The 14255-nt window shown below is 38.2% G+C and overlaps 1 pseudogene across 1 annotated transcript; it reads left to right on the forward strand.

The window, feature by feature from the left end:
* Positions 1 to 486: 486 nt before the first annotated feature.
* LOC311620937 (large ribosomal subunit protein uL4-like) lies at positions 487 to 2040 on the forward strand (annotated as a pseudogene). Its single transcript has 2 exons — positions 487 to 1032; positions 1236 to 2040. The product of its transcript is annotated as a large ribosomal subunit protein uL4-like (transcript).
* Positions 2041 to 14255: the final 12215 nt, after the last annotated feature.

Raw genomic sequence — 14255 nt, forward strand, 5'->3', positions numbered from 1 at the left:
TAGGATACCATCTGCTAGAATTATTTTACGTTAATATTAGTCTACAAGCAATTAAAGATTGCATTCAAAGTCTACCTTAACTCATTAAAAGAATTTTCCCTTTGTAAATTAGAAAATCAAGAACAAAGTTTACATTATATATAGAACATCAGTTAGCTATTGGCCATGTCAGTAAACAGCTGTGCAGCTTTAATATGTTGGATAGTAAAAGGAAAAATTATCCTTTCCACTCTGTATCTCAAAAGAGGCCCTTAACCAACAACTAGTACAGAACCTAAGGTTACCAAAGCAGCTTTATCTGTTAAAGACCTCAAGGTATCTGGAAAATCGCCCGTATTTTAATACATGTTCCCTATACATGAGCACAGCACAGTCCACAGACAACCAGAACTGTTCCACTGAGCACCTCCTGCTTTCTCCCTTCATTAAAAACATATTAAAATTTCTAGCACAAGTTTTCCTGTGGGAGCCACTGGGTTGAGGGGAATGTGGCCTTCTCCTCTCCCTGCCATAGCATGTGCTCGTCCACTGATATCAGTGGACTGTGAAAAGGGGGAAACATGGCAAAATATTCACTTTGCCTGCTGTGTTCAAGGCTCTCATCCACCAGTTATTGTGAACTTTGTTCACTCCAACGTGTGCAGGAACAAATAGACAGCCCCGTGCTGTCAGTGAATTGGCAGGTCATCAAACCAGTGCTGAATCTTGGGCACTGGCAGAGCTGTGGCTCAAACTCCCAAAGTCCAAGGTGTTGGAACTCATCATTCTGGCCAGGTTGTTTTTGGAAATTTGTGTTGTGGGGGGCTACATATTTGCACTAACCAAACCTGGCACCATTGTCTCTCCAGAGTGAACACAACACAGAAGCAGTATGCCATCTGCTCTGTCCTGGCTGCCTCGGCCTTCCCAGCACTGGTCATGTCTGAAGGTCATCTTATTGAGGAAGTTCCCGAATGCCCTTGGGTGGTTGAAGATAAAGTTTAAGGCTACAAGAAAACCAGGGAGGCTGTTTTGCTTCTTAAGAAACTTAAAACCTGGTCTTAGCTGGTTTGGCTCAGTGGCCTACAGGCTGGAGGTTTGATTCCATCAAGGGCACATACCCAGGTTGCAGGCTTGATCCTCAGTGGGAGTGTGCAGGAGGAAGTTGATCAGTGATTCTCTCTCATCATTGATGTTTCTACCCCTCTCTTCCCCTTCCTCTATGAAATTAATTTTTTAAAGAAAATAAACTTAAGGCCTGGATTGGTATAAAAAGGGTCGATGCCTTTCAGCAAATGAGAGCTGGAAGGGGCAAAACGAGAAACTGTCCTCCTACTCAGCACAGGGGGCCTTGCATCATCTGTACTAAGGACAACAGTATCATCAAAGCCTTCAGAAACATCCCTAGAATTACCTGCTTAATATGAGCAAACCGAACATTTTGAAACGTGCTCCTGGTGGGCATGTGGGCTATTTCTGCATTTGGACTGAAAGTGCTTTCCGCAAATTAGATAATCTGCATGGCACCTGGCATAAAGCTGCCTCCTTCCTAAGGAGTAACTACAACCTTCCCGTGCACAAGATGCTCAGTGCACACCTAAGCAGAATCTTGATAAGCCCAGGATCCGAAGAGCCCTCTGAGCACCAGGCAGGAAAATCCGTCACAGAATCCTGAAGAAGACTCCCCTGAAAAACCTGAGCAGCATGTTGAAGCTAAATCCTTGTGCAAAGACCATTCTTCTCTAGGCCAAAAGCCATAAGCTCCAGGTGTTTAAAGCAGCAGCAACTCTAGAAGCCAAATGGGATAAGAAGGGAATTCTAGGCAAGAAGCCTGTGGTCAGGAAGAAAGGAAAGAAGGCTGCTGGCATCAAGAAGCAGAATCCACCTTTGAAAGCTGCATCAACCAAGAAACCAGCAGCTGAGAAGAAACCTGCAGAAAAGCAACTTACTGCAGAAGAAAAGAAGCCTGCAGCAAAACTTCACTTTGTTTCTTCCATAAAGGTCAATCACTTTGGACAGCTAATTTTGAAGAAAACCATGATAGAAAATATAAATAAATAAGAATTCCTAGCAGATGAAATAGCTATCTGCTAAGGCATTTGCTGTTTTCTGAGAGTACCACAATAAAAATGACTCTAATTTGTTCAATATTTAAACCAGCATGTGTGTGCGTGTGTGTGTGTATGTGTGTGTGTGTATGTGTGTGTGTGTGTGTAGGCAGACACACTTGGGCACTTCTATCTGTTCTATTCTTCAGTGGTTCCTTCTGTCCCAGCAGAGCAAACTCACTAGTTATACTTGATCCACTCTCTGAGGACTAGAGACATTTTCTCTTTGTACCCACATATCCCAGGAAATAGTGTATATAATCTAATGGAGATAAAATTATGTATTTATTTACTTATTTATTTCTATTAAAGAGAGTGATATTTCAATTTGTCACTCTTTAAGTAGTTACATTTACCATTTATTATCATGTAAATAGCAATGACATTTTGGTCATTTAGTAACAGTAACAATGTTTAATAACCATGGAAATAAGTTTCTTTTCTGCAGGTTTCTTCTCAGCTGCGGGTTTCTTGGTGGATATTTACCACCCCATCTCCCTTCATCATTGATCCCCTTGGTTGATCATTTAGTTCATGCCAGACCTTACTAATGGTTTACATGCATTTCCCTATTCCATCTCTGAAACAAAACCTATGCGTGGGTTTTGCCCATATCTCCATTTTATAGATAAGGACACAGACTTGGAGAATTCAGTAATTTGCCCAAAGCCATGCAGTTAATAAACAGAAGAGTTTAGAGGAATTCAAACTCAGATCTGTACAGCTCCAAACCCTGATTTATTTTTAATAACCTACTCCTTTCTTCTATGGAAAACCAAGTTGCTTCATTTATTCAGTAAATACCATTGAAAGATGATTCTGTGTAAGCCATTTATCTCTCTCACCTTTGTCTATTTATTTCCATCAATACCACCCCTCCTTTGGAAGGTACCTATATTTCTTATCTATAATCTGATAGTGGTATCCTAATTAATTGTTTTTTTTTCTTAGCCATGTTCTTGATCTTTATAACTTAAAACCTGGTTGCTCTTAATGCTGTCTCCATTTGTACCTAACCCTCACATTCCCAAAGCCCTAGCACAGGACCTGGCACACAGTGGGTACTCACTAAGCATCTGTTGGTGAATGCATGCTTGTATGGACACATGCATGTATAGTGATGGTTCTTGCCCCAAAGCAGGTTGACAGACAAAAGGAAAGAAAACATATACATTTGTTCCTATAACACAAGATAGAAACTGAAGGTCTTTGTGATAAACAAGACTGAAATCACCCCCAAAGAATGCTACCTGTTCCTTTGCTCCTCTTGCCCTACAGCAGTGTTTCCCAAACTTTTGACATACGTGTACCCCTTCTATAATTTTCGTAACGTTGAGTACCCCTCGTACTCATGAGAACGTAGAATTAGGTGCAGCTAAGCACGGTGCAGTGTATATCCCCACCAAACTCCGGTGCAACTCGTACCCCCACCAAACTCTTCCTGTACACCTGGGGGTATGTGTACTACACTTTGGGAAACACTGCCCTATAGGATCTGGGGTGTCTAACACCCCTAACTACAGTCAGAGGTCTGTGATAAGTGCAACAGGGAAGGAGGGATGACCACAAATTGGAGGCGGGGATCAATGGTGAAGGGAGATGGAGGGGTGAAGGGAGATGGGGTGGTAAAAGAAAGGAAGGGAAAAAGAAAAGATGAGAGCACCAAGGTGAAATTCTTTGGGACATGCCTGCATTTATGAAGCAGAGGGCCAAGAACAAGAGAACATAAACAAATGGAGACAAAAATGGAGAGACATGGGTTTATGGTAGGACTGGCAGCTCATTTATGAAAGTGTTAAGTTTGAAATGCCGATGACCTATCCAAAGGCAGATTATGACTAGACAGCTTGCAGCCTTGTATTAATGAGAATCAGGGGAGGACATCATTATTGGAATTGGGAAAGGAGGTGGGTGGTCAGGCCAAAAATGGCAGATTGGCTAACAATGGGGAAACAGAGCCAAGTCACTTGGATTTGATTAAGAGAGAACACTTGGAGCTCAACTACTCTAACTGCCAGTGGTTGAGAAATGAGTAAGAGGTGAGGGAGAATGTGCAGCATAAGAAGATTGCAGTTAGATGAGTGGGACTAGACCCAGACAGTGCGTGCTGCCTTCTAAGTTCACGAGACAATGCCTTTTTGAGAAGCGTTATTTGGCTGAGTGTAGTCAAGCTTCACCTTCCTCTACCCTCTTGTCCATCACAGAGCTAATAGTGAATGCAGAGCCACGCTGCTGGAAAGCACCATGTAACAACAACAAGCCATGTGAGTGAGAGTGTTAAATCCATGAAAAATCAGGGAGTAGGGATTTGCATCTAAATTTTCATTACCCCATTTCATTAAAAAGGTCATTTATAGACAAACTAATGTAACACAATTAATGGTCTCATTAAACTATGTACTCACAAATTAGAGAAGGTCCAAAAGGAGGTGGGAGAGAGTGGGAGGCAGAAGAAAGGGCAAGAGAAACATATTTGTTGGTATTTTTCTAGCCTCCTGGTTCTCTTTCACTGAAATCCAGATGGGAAAAGTCAAAGAGAGACTACATTTTGCCTTTCCTACTCTTTTACAACCACTACCCCCCTATGAACAACTGGGCCTTCCCAATGCATTCTACCAATAGGAGAGTAATTTAAATTATTTTTGTTTCTTTAAAAAGAAAGATATCCAGAAGGAGGGTTAAACTTATTGGTAATTTGCACCTGATTATATACTGCTCTAGTATCTTTGCTTGGTAACTTGGATGGACAGGTTAAATTGGGGTAAGGGTGGGTAAGGAAGGAAAGGGTGTTATTGTAGGTCTTTAAAAGGGAAGCAGGCTGGAATGATATAGCACAGAAATTGTGATCCCACACCATTAATCACCAGAAACCATGACTATGGCAAGAGTGGGACATATCTGGAGGTAGGCAAAGTCAGTCTTTGTTTCACTTTTGCTAAGCTTAAGTTTCATGAAACATGAGGGTAAACTACAGTCTCACTATGTAAGCTAGAATGAGGAACAGTGTTTCTATAACATTTATTTGAGGCATGGGAACTGCAACCTGTAAATTGAAGCTTCTATTTCAAATATCATTTGGGCATTAAATAATGATGTGGCATTTGGCATATTTGTGTGGGTCTAATTCAGGTTTTTGTTTTTTTTTTTGTTTTGTTTTGTTTTTACTATTCTGTTCTATGGATCTATGTGTTTCTTTCTCTACCAATAACACAAAATTTTAATTATCATAGCTATGTAAGAGATTTTGTGATCAGTTAGGCTGATTCCTCCAATTTACTTCTTTTTTCAGAATTGTTTTAAATAGTATTTTGTTTTCTTCACCTTTACACATAAATTTTAGAATAATATTGTTTATATGTACAAAAATGTGATTTACATAGGAATTGCATTTAACTTACATATCAACAGGTAGAATTGACATCTTTACTATGGGTAGCCATTCAATCAGTGATGATAGTATGTCTCTTCATTTACTTAGATTTTCTTTGAATTCTTTCATCCACATTATGTACTTTTCAGTGTATTAGTCCTATTCATCTTTTGTTAGATCTACATTAAGTATTTGAAGTTTGTTGTCTATCAATTGCAAATGATATTGTAGTTTTAACTTTAGTGTCCATCTGTTCATTGTTAGTAGTTCTAATACAACTCACTTTTATGTTTTTATCTTATATATTGTTACCTTGCTAAATGTACTACTTCTATCTAGGAATATTTTTGTATCTAGTTTAGGTTTTTTCTCTTTAGGCCATAATACCATGTGAGAATAAGATATTTTTATTTCTTCCATTCTGATCTGTATGACTTTCTCTGCCTTAATAAACTGGCAAAATTTTCTAGCACTATACTGAATATGAATGAAGAGCAGAAATCTTTTCCTTGCTATTAATCCCAGGGAGAAAGGATTCAATACTTGATAATTAAATATAGTGTTTACTGTAGGTTTTTTGTAATGTTCTTGATCAAGTAAGAAAGTTGTTCTCTATTCATCTTTTCCTAAGAGTTTTTGTCATAAATAATTGGCAATTTTTTTCTGCATCAGTTGGTACTATCATTTTATTTATTTATTTATTTATTTTTGGTCTGCCAATATGGTGTATTACATTAATTAAATGTCAGATATTGAACAAGGTTTGCATCCCTGAAATTAATTCTACTTGTCCTTGGTGTATAGTTCCTTTTAATAAGTTGCTGAGTTCTAACTGCTAATATTTTATTAAGGATGTTTGTATTTATATTCATGAGGAAAATTGGTCTTCAGTTTTCTTTCTGTAAATTGTCTGTGTCCAATTTGGGTAACACTAGCTTCATTAAAATAATTGGAAAATGTTTCCTGCTATTCTGTTTTCGTTTTTTGTTTTTGGAAGAGATTGTGTAGAATTGATATTAATTCATTTTTATGTATTTGGTTTTAATATCAGGGTTACAAATTATCTTGTGAAATAATCAGGGCCTGGAAATTGTCTTTAGAGAATTTTAAATTATGAAATAATATATATATATATATATATATATATATATATATATATATATATATATATATAAAGGCTAAGTGACCATTGCATCTGAAACAACCAAACGGTCCATCAAATAGGCTGCGTAGGGCCACCAGACCTTCAGGGAGGGCAGTTGGGATGACCAGGCTGGCTGGTGGGGGGCAGTGAGGGGTGGCCAAATGACTGAACAGCAGGTTGCATGGGGTGACCAGGACAACAGGAGAGTTAGTGAGGGGCGACCAAACAACCAAAAAGCAGGCTGTGTGGAGCTACCAGGCCCTCAAGGGGGGCAGTTGGAGGCAACCATACTGGTGGGAGGAGCAATGAGAGGTGACCAGGCCAGCAGAGGGGGTCAGTGAGGGGCAACCAGGCTGGCAGGGGCGGGGACAGTTGGTGGTGACCATGCCAGCAGGGAGGGGCAATAAGGGGCTACCAAGCTGGTGTGGGGGAAAATTGGGGGTGACCAGGTCAGCAGTGGAGGCAGTTAGGGGTGATCAGGCAAGCAGACAGGTGAGCAGTTAAGAACCAGTGGTCCCAGATTGTGAGAGGGATGTCCTAGGAATTGGGCCTAAGCCAGTAGTCAGACATCCCCTGAGGGGTCTTGGATTGGAGAGGGTGCAATTTCTTTTTTAATAAATCTTTATTGTTCATATTATTATAGTTCCTCTCCCCCACACTGCCCCATAGCTCCCCTCCACCTGGTTCCCACCCCACCCTCTGTCCTTACCTGCCCCCACTGTCCTTATCCATAGGTGTATGATTTTCGTCCAGTCTCTTCCTACAGCCCTCATATCCCTTTCCCCCCAAGAATTGTCAGTCCACTCCCTTTCTATGTTCCTAATTCTATTGTATTCACCAGTTTATCCTGTTCATCAGATTTTTTACTCACTTGATTTTTAGATTCATTTGTTGATAGATATTTATTTGTTGTTCATAATTTTTATCTTTACCTTTTTCTTCTTCTTCCTCTTCTTAAAGAATACCTTTCAGCATTTCATATAATACTGGTTTGGTGGTAATGAATTCCTTTAGCTTTTTCTTGTCTGTGAAGCTCTTTATCTGACCTTCAATTCTGAATGATAGCTTTACTGGGTAGAGTAATCTTAGTTGTAGGTTCTTGCTATTCATCACTTTGAATATTTCTTGCCACTCCTTTCTGGCCTGCATAGTTTCTGTAGATAAATCAGCTGACAATTGTATGAGTACTCCCTTGTAAGTAACTAACTGTTTTTCTCTAGCTGCTTTTAATATCCTCTCTTTGTCTTTTGCTCTTGGCATTTTAATTACGATGTGTCTTGGTATGGTCCTCTTTAGATTCCTTTTGTTCAGGGTTCTCTGTGCTTCCTAGAATTGTAAAGTCTATTTCTTTCACCAAGTAGGGAAAGTTTTCTGTCATTATTTCCTCAAATAGGTTTTTAATATCTTGCTCTCTCTCTTCTTCTGGCACCCCCATAATTCGGATGTTGGTATGCTTGAAGTTGTCCCAGAGGTTCCTTACACTATCTTCATATTTTTGTATTATTTTTTCTTTTCCAGTTGGGTGTTTTTTGCTTCTTTATATTTCAAGTCTTTGACTTGATTCTTGTGATCCTCTATTCTGCTGGTGGATCTCTGTATATTATTCTTTATTTCAGTCAGTGTGTGCTTAATTTCTAGTTGGTCCTTTTTCATATCCTCGAGGGTCTCACTAAATTTATCAGCAGTTTCTAGAAGATTATTGAAAAACCTTATGACCATCATTTTGAACTCTATATCCAGTCATTTGCTTTCCTCCATTTCTGTAATTTGTGACCTGTTTCTTTGTCTCTGCATTTGGCTGCTTCCCTGTGTTGATAGAGTGGCTTTGTGTCTTAGATGTCCTATAGGGCCCAGTGGCTCAGCCTCCCCAGTTACCTGAGGTAGACACTCTTGGTGCACCCCTTTGTGGGCTGCGTGCATAGTTTTGTTGTAGTTAAGCCTTGATTGTTGTTGATATCACTGGGAGGAATTGACCTCAAGGCCAATTGGCTGTGAGGATCAGTATCTGTAATGAAAGAACTTCCGTGCTGGAGACACAGTGATGGGGCAAGACTTGCTTCAGTGGGGCTTTGGTGCTCACTGAGTCTGCCCCCTGAGTGTGTCTCTTATGGATAGAAAAGTTGTAGTTTGGATGGTCTTTCTCTAACCACAGGGTACACTGGCTCTTGGATCTCCAAGTAGGTGCAAATTTAGCCTCTGCCTGAAGCCATCCAGTAGGACCTACAGAGAGATCTAAAAATTCCTTTTCTTTGTTTGGGGTTTGGAGGTGCCCAGATGAGGCTCAATTGTGAAGCAATGCAAGCTTCTGTGGGGCCTTGGGCCTTCTTTTGGATGTTCTGTGGCTCTCTGACCCTGCTGCAGTTTGTTAGGTAATTTTAGATTGCAAAGGGCCAGGCCTTTCATATGCAAAAGCCTCTGCACTCAGTTTGGGTGGGGCGGGGTCTCAGGGAATCAATAGAGTGGAGCAAATAGCTATGGCTAATCCTCAGCCCTGCATTAAGAGGCCCCCTGGGTCTCAGTGTCCCTAGGTAATCACTGAAAGCACCTCTGAGAGAAAGCCCCCCTCGAGTTCTGCCCGATGCCAGACAATCCAGTTTCTCCCCATATGAGTCTGGGTTCCCAGAGTCTGCCCAGAACTGGAGTTCAGAGCAGTTGGGAGCTTTATCTCCCTCCCAGTTGAAAAGGACAACCACGTACTCAGTTGCCAGCCCTTTCCATGCCTCTGTATCTCTGCACTTTACTTTTGTACCTCCTCTAAGTCTCAGTGTGCTTTTCTCTTTCCTTCTAGTACTAGAATTTCCACTCAGCCACCCTTTCTGTGGTTCTGGGTAATGTACATTTTGTCTTTTAGTTGTAGTTTTGAAGTGGTTGGGCAAGGTAGCAATTTCAGGTGTTTACCTGTGTCACCATCTTTGTTTTCGAGGTCACAATTTCTAATTGGTCACAAGCAATTTATTTTCTTACTTCTTCTTCTCCTGCCTCAACAGCTTTTGCATGAATTTCATGCACCTGGCCACTAGTTTTCTCAATAGTTATATAGTTATACAAACTTTTCGTGTTGGATGAATTGTGGCTATTTGTTTGTTGAGGAAGTGGTCTGTTTCATCAAAGTTTTCCAATATATTTGTGTATACACTTTTTTTCCAGTATTTTCTATTGTCTGTAGGTTGTGTGTTAATGCCTCCTGTTTTGTTCCTGATATTGGTAATTTGAATACTCTTTTTTTTTTTTCATTCTTGCTAGACATTTGACAGTTTATTTTTAAAATGCTATATTATTTATCTACTTTTTCTTTTAATGTTTTATTTTTTATTATTTCCTTCTTTTTTGCTTGCTTTGTGCTTATTTGGCTCTGCTATTTATAGGTCCTTGAGGTAGAAATATAGATTATTGATTTGAGACTTTTCTTCTTTACTAATTATGCATTTAATGTGCTAAATAGTCTCTTCCCCACACTGTTCTAGCCATGTCCTGCAAATTTTGATATGTAGTGCATCAATTATTAGTCAATACATTTTTTAGTATTTCCTTTGATATTTCCCCATGACATATGGATTATTTATAAATAGGCTGTTTGGTTTTAATATGTTTAGATATTTTTATTATCTTTCTAAAATTCATTCTAGTTTTATTATATTGTTATTAGAGAACACACTATAATTTCAATGCTGTGACGGATGGTATTCTTAAATTCTTCTACATCTTTACAGGCTTCCTGTCTAGTTGTTCTATCAGTGTCTTCTTATATTTGTTTTATACATAATATCCAGGGATTCCCCCATAAGGAAGAATGAAATGTACACCTATTCCACCTATGCAGAAGAAGTCAGTATTCACTTATATTTAAAAATTGTTTTACTTTGAGTCAGTTGTTTAAGCTCTTGCAACAGTAAAATCAAGAAGAAAACCTTTTGGGTGGTGGGCACATGATGCAAGACACATATCTTGTGACATAGAAACCCTCACCTGAGCCAAAAATAATCACCTTGACCAATGTCACCCCAATAAATTTAATTTTAAAAAAATTAAAAAGAAACTACAAAGAATCAAATTACATTTTTTATGACAGGGCATATATTGAGAATAATTTATACCTAACACTAAAATTAATAAAATGTACTACTCTATGTTAAAAAAAAAAGAAGATAAACTTCTTTAAGGTGTCCATTTCAGTAGAAAATAATCAGTTCTTTATCCTTGAGTCCTGTACTCTTTTACTTTAACCTACCTCTCATCAAGTTATCATTTGCCACAACACTCCATGTCCTGTGCATATTAAAATCATCTTTCATAGAGAAGATTCAGACAAGGGCTGTACTTTAACCAGATGGTGGATATTTGGGGGTGTTTGGTATTCAGATTACAGAATTGGTCAGAAGCAATTTACTTTCCTACTTCAGCTGCTCCTGCCTCAAGTTTTAATGACTTCAACATTACATTAAAATTACCCCTTTTCTTTTCTTTCTCCTTATTTTTCCACTAGCCTGTCTGTAGTTAATTCTTGATTCTATAGCACTCTAAGTCCAAAACATGAAAGGAAGCATCTAAGCCTACCTCTATTAACATCTAGAAATACTTCAAGAAAACAACAATTTTGAAAAGAAAAATATCTAACAGCTTTTGCACCAATTTGTGGAATATCTGACACTACCAGCAATTTCAAAGGCCTATTTGTTTTATTTATTTTTTCTTCAAAGCTGCATTGTGCTAAGTGATGCAATGGCTTTACTAACCCCACCCTATCCCTTTTGGGAGGGAGAGCATGGAAACCATTTGCCAAAATGCACAGGATAGAAGTTGTATATTTTCCAGGTTCCACTTTACAATTGCCAACATAAAAGGGAATAAGTAGCTACTTCATCTTCCTAAATAAATCCTTGTCCCTGCAATGACACCATTATAGTATACATTATCAGAAAAACAGAGCATACCTGGTTATCATTTTCTGGCACATTTAAACTCTGAATATAAATGAAATAAATAAAACAAGCTGAAGAAAGCAATAAACTCTGTGCCTATTTGGAAAATATTATTCTCAAAGAGATCAGCTGCAACTGCAAAAAACAAACAAACAAACAAAAACAAAAAAAAACCCACAAGAAAATTAGAAATTAGTCCTGGGATTAATCATAACCATATAATCCAGAGGATATGGCATTCTTCAGCATAATTCCATGCAGTTAGTTAGCAAGTAGGGAGGATGTAATGATAAAAAAAAATGACCAAATAAATCCATCACCAAAACTGCAAAATTGAAAATTCATGGCAATTGGGATGGGATGTGACATTCATCTGAATGTCTTTGAATTTCAGTTTTCTTTATCCAAATGAAGGCTGACGGTATAAATCCACACTTTGTGGAGAAAGGCATAAGGGAGAATGGTGCTAAAATTTGATATCAAATATAATAATTAATATTGAAAGTCCTAAAATTTAGCAGAAGTTTGAAGGAGTAAAATCCTATTCCAGAAGAATCATTTAATTTCATCTGTAGCTTTCTCAATCTATAATAGACTGGTGATAAAATTAAGTGAAATAACTACATAGCATTTACCTTTGGTTTTATGTATTACATAAAGCACCAGGGGAAAAAGCACTTAGAAAAATATTAAAATTAAAAAGCCATAGCAACTTGGGAATACTACCTAAGGCTTGCACTGGTCCAAACTGGAACTCTCAGGACGTGTCTGTGCTGTCTCACACAGAAAAATTAAAAATTCATGTGTTTTACAATTGGCAGCCAAATTGTGCATCCTGCCTCCAGCAGATAAACCCTGAGGGTTGTGCAATGCTGTCTAGCAGGTAAAAGGAAAACCACTGACCCCACTGAGCTACTCGCAGTACTACTCAAACATGAAAATACCAGATGGATTGAAAGTGACAGACCTAATAAGCAACTTTCCAAATCTGCATGAACCTAATTGCAGAAAATCCTTAGTGCAGCTGCTTCCATTTGCTTTCTCAAATCCTTGAGCCAAACAACCTAGATCAGAGAGCCTCAGCATGCACTTCAACTACTCAAGCCATCTTTAATGTAATGTCAAATTTCTCTGAACCATGGCCCCAATTAGGAATTATTCAAGGAGGTTTTCCAATATTCCACAGAAAGGAATGTCAGATACAGGAATGTTTTGCCTGTATCTAATTGCTTATAGTTTCAATAATTCCTTCACCCAAATTTCATAAAAGATAAAAGCATTTTTTTTCTATTCATGAAATAATAATGATCAAATGTCTTGAATCCTAAGGTGGCTGTATAGTTGGGCAAGCTGAGAACATTCTTTCACTGAGAAATATGTAGTTTTTTCAGAATTAGACACACTCGGAGATAAAAGGCTTTGTTTAACTTTATTTCCTACTGTTGTGTTAATTCCCCTTTTATAAATGACTTGAGGTACTTGAAGAATTAGAGATGCCTGCAGTGAGATGGGATAGAATGGATTCATTTAGACTTCTTTTGGTAAATTGTCCTATTTCTATCATGTCTACTTGTGACATTCTGCTAAGAAATATTCTCAGCTTGTCCCAGGAGAAAAACCTTCATTCTAGAGAGTAATCTTTGAGACTTTCCTGCCATTCTTTGGCAGATTTTCTTCAAGATTAACCATATGTCCTGCCAACACACTATTATAGCTTTGGTGCAGTCTTGGAAAAGTGGGACAGTGGCCACTGCAGTCCCACTTCAGAAAATCTTCATGGTATCTTAACATATTCCTAGAGGACTCAAGGAATTGGTTGCCCTATCAACATGCACAATAGTGAACTAGAAGGTGGATGGACATCAGTGACTCAGCATTGATCTGACCAATGAATTTGATTTGTGCTATGCCAGAAACCAAGGTCAAACATCTGCTTAGGCATCTCTACATGACCAAGGAAGAGTTCAGCACCTGAATCTGTGTGTCTTTGCCTATGCCTTACACTACTAGATGCTTTCCCCCTTTTCTAGAAAATATGTTTAAATTATATCACCATTAATATTCATTTATTAGTGATTTCTTGGTTGTATATCCATATTAGTGATGATCCCTCTGGAAGCACTCTACATCATGATATTCATTTCTGTTTACAAACTTTGAAATGCTGTTACCCTGATTGAAAAGTTGACATTTTTACTGATGAAAAGTCAGGCATTAATAGTTGATTCAGAAAGGCTCCTAGCTCCTCCTGCACCTATCACCTAGAAAAATAAGTTCTTAGCAGAGCTTCTTTTAGGTTGTACTATTCAGAGACGTGGTACTGAAAACATGAGGAGAGTTATATATAAAATATAAAAATCATTTAAACTTATTTTTACCTAACAAAATGTTTATCTTCCCTGGAGTAATATTTTATCAGTTTGTTTATTTAGTCATTTATTTATTTACCAAATACTTATATGAACTGATACTGTATGGGGCTATGTTCTTGTCATTGGCATGGTAGCAGTGAACAAAATGGATTTAATACAGCTCTACTTAGGATTTATGTTCTAATAGAAGTTACAGACAGTGGATAAATGCATAAATGATGAATTTTTAGACAGTGATAATGTCATAAAGAAAGTAACAGCAGTAAGAAAATGTGTGGGTGAGGTGATGGGATGACCACTGTAGATTGTATCCAAGGAGGTGATATCTGAGCAAAGATCTTAATAAGAAATGAGTGAGCCATG

Source organism: Pipistrellus hanaki, assembly GCF_964339955.1.
Source record: "Pipistrellus hanaki genome assembly, chromosome: 1".
NCBI lineage: Eukaryota > Metazoa > Chordata > Mammalia > Chiroptera > Vespertilionidae > Pipistrellus > Pipistrellus hanaki.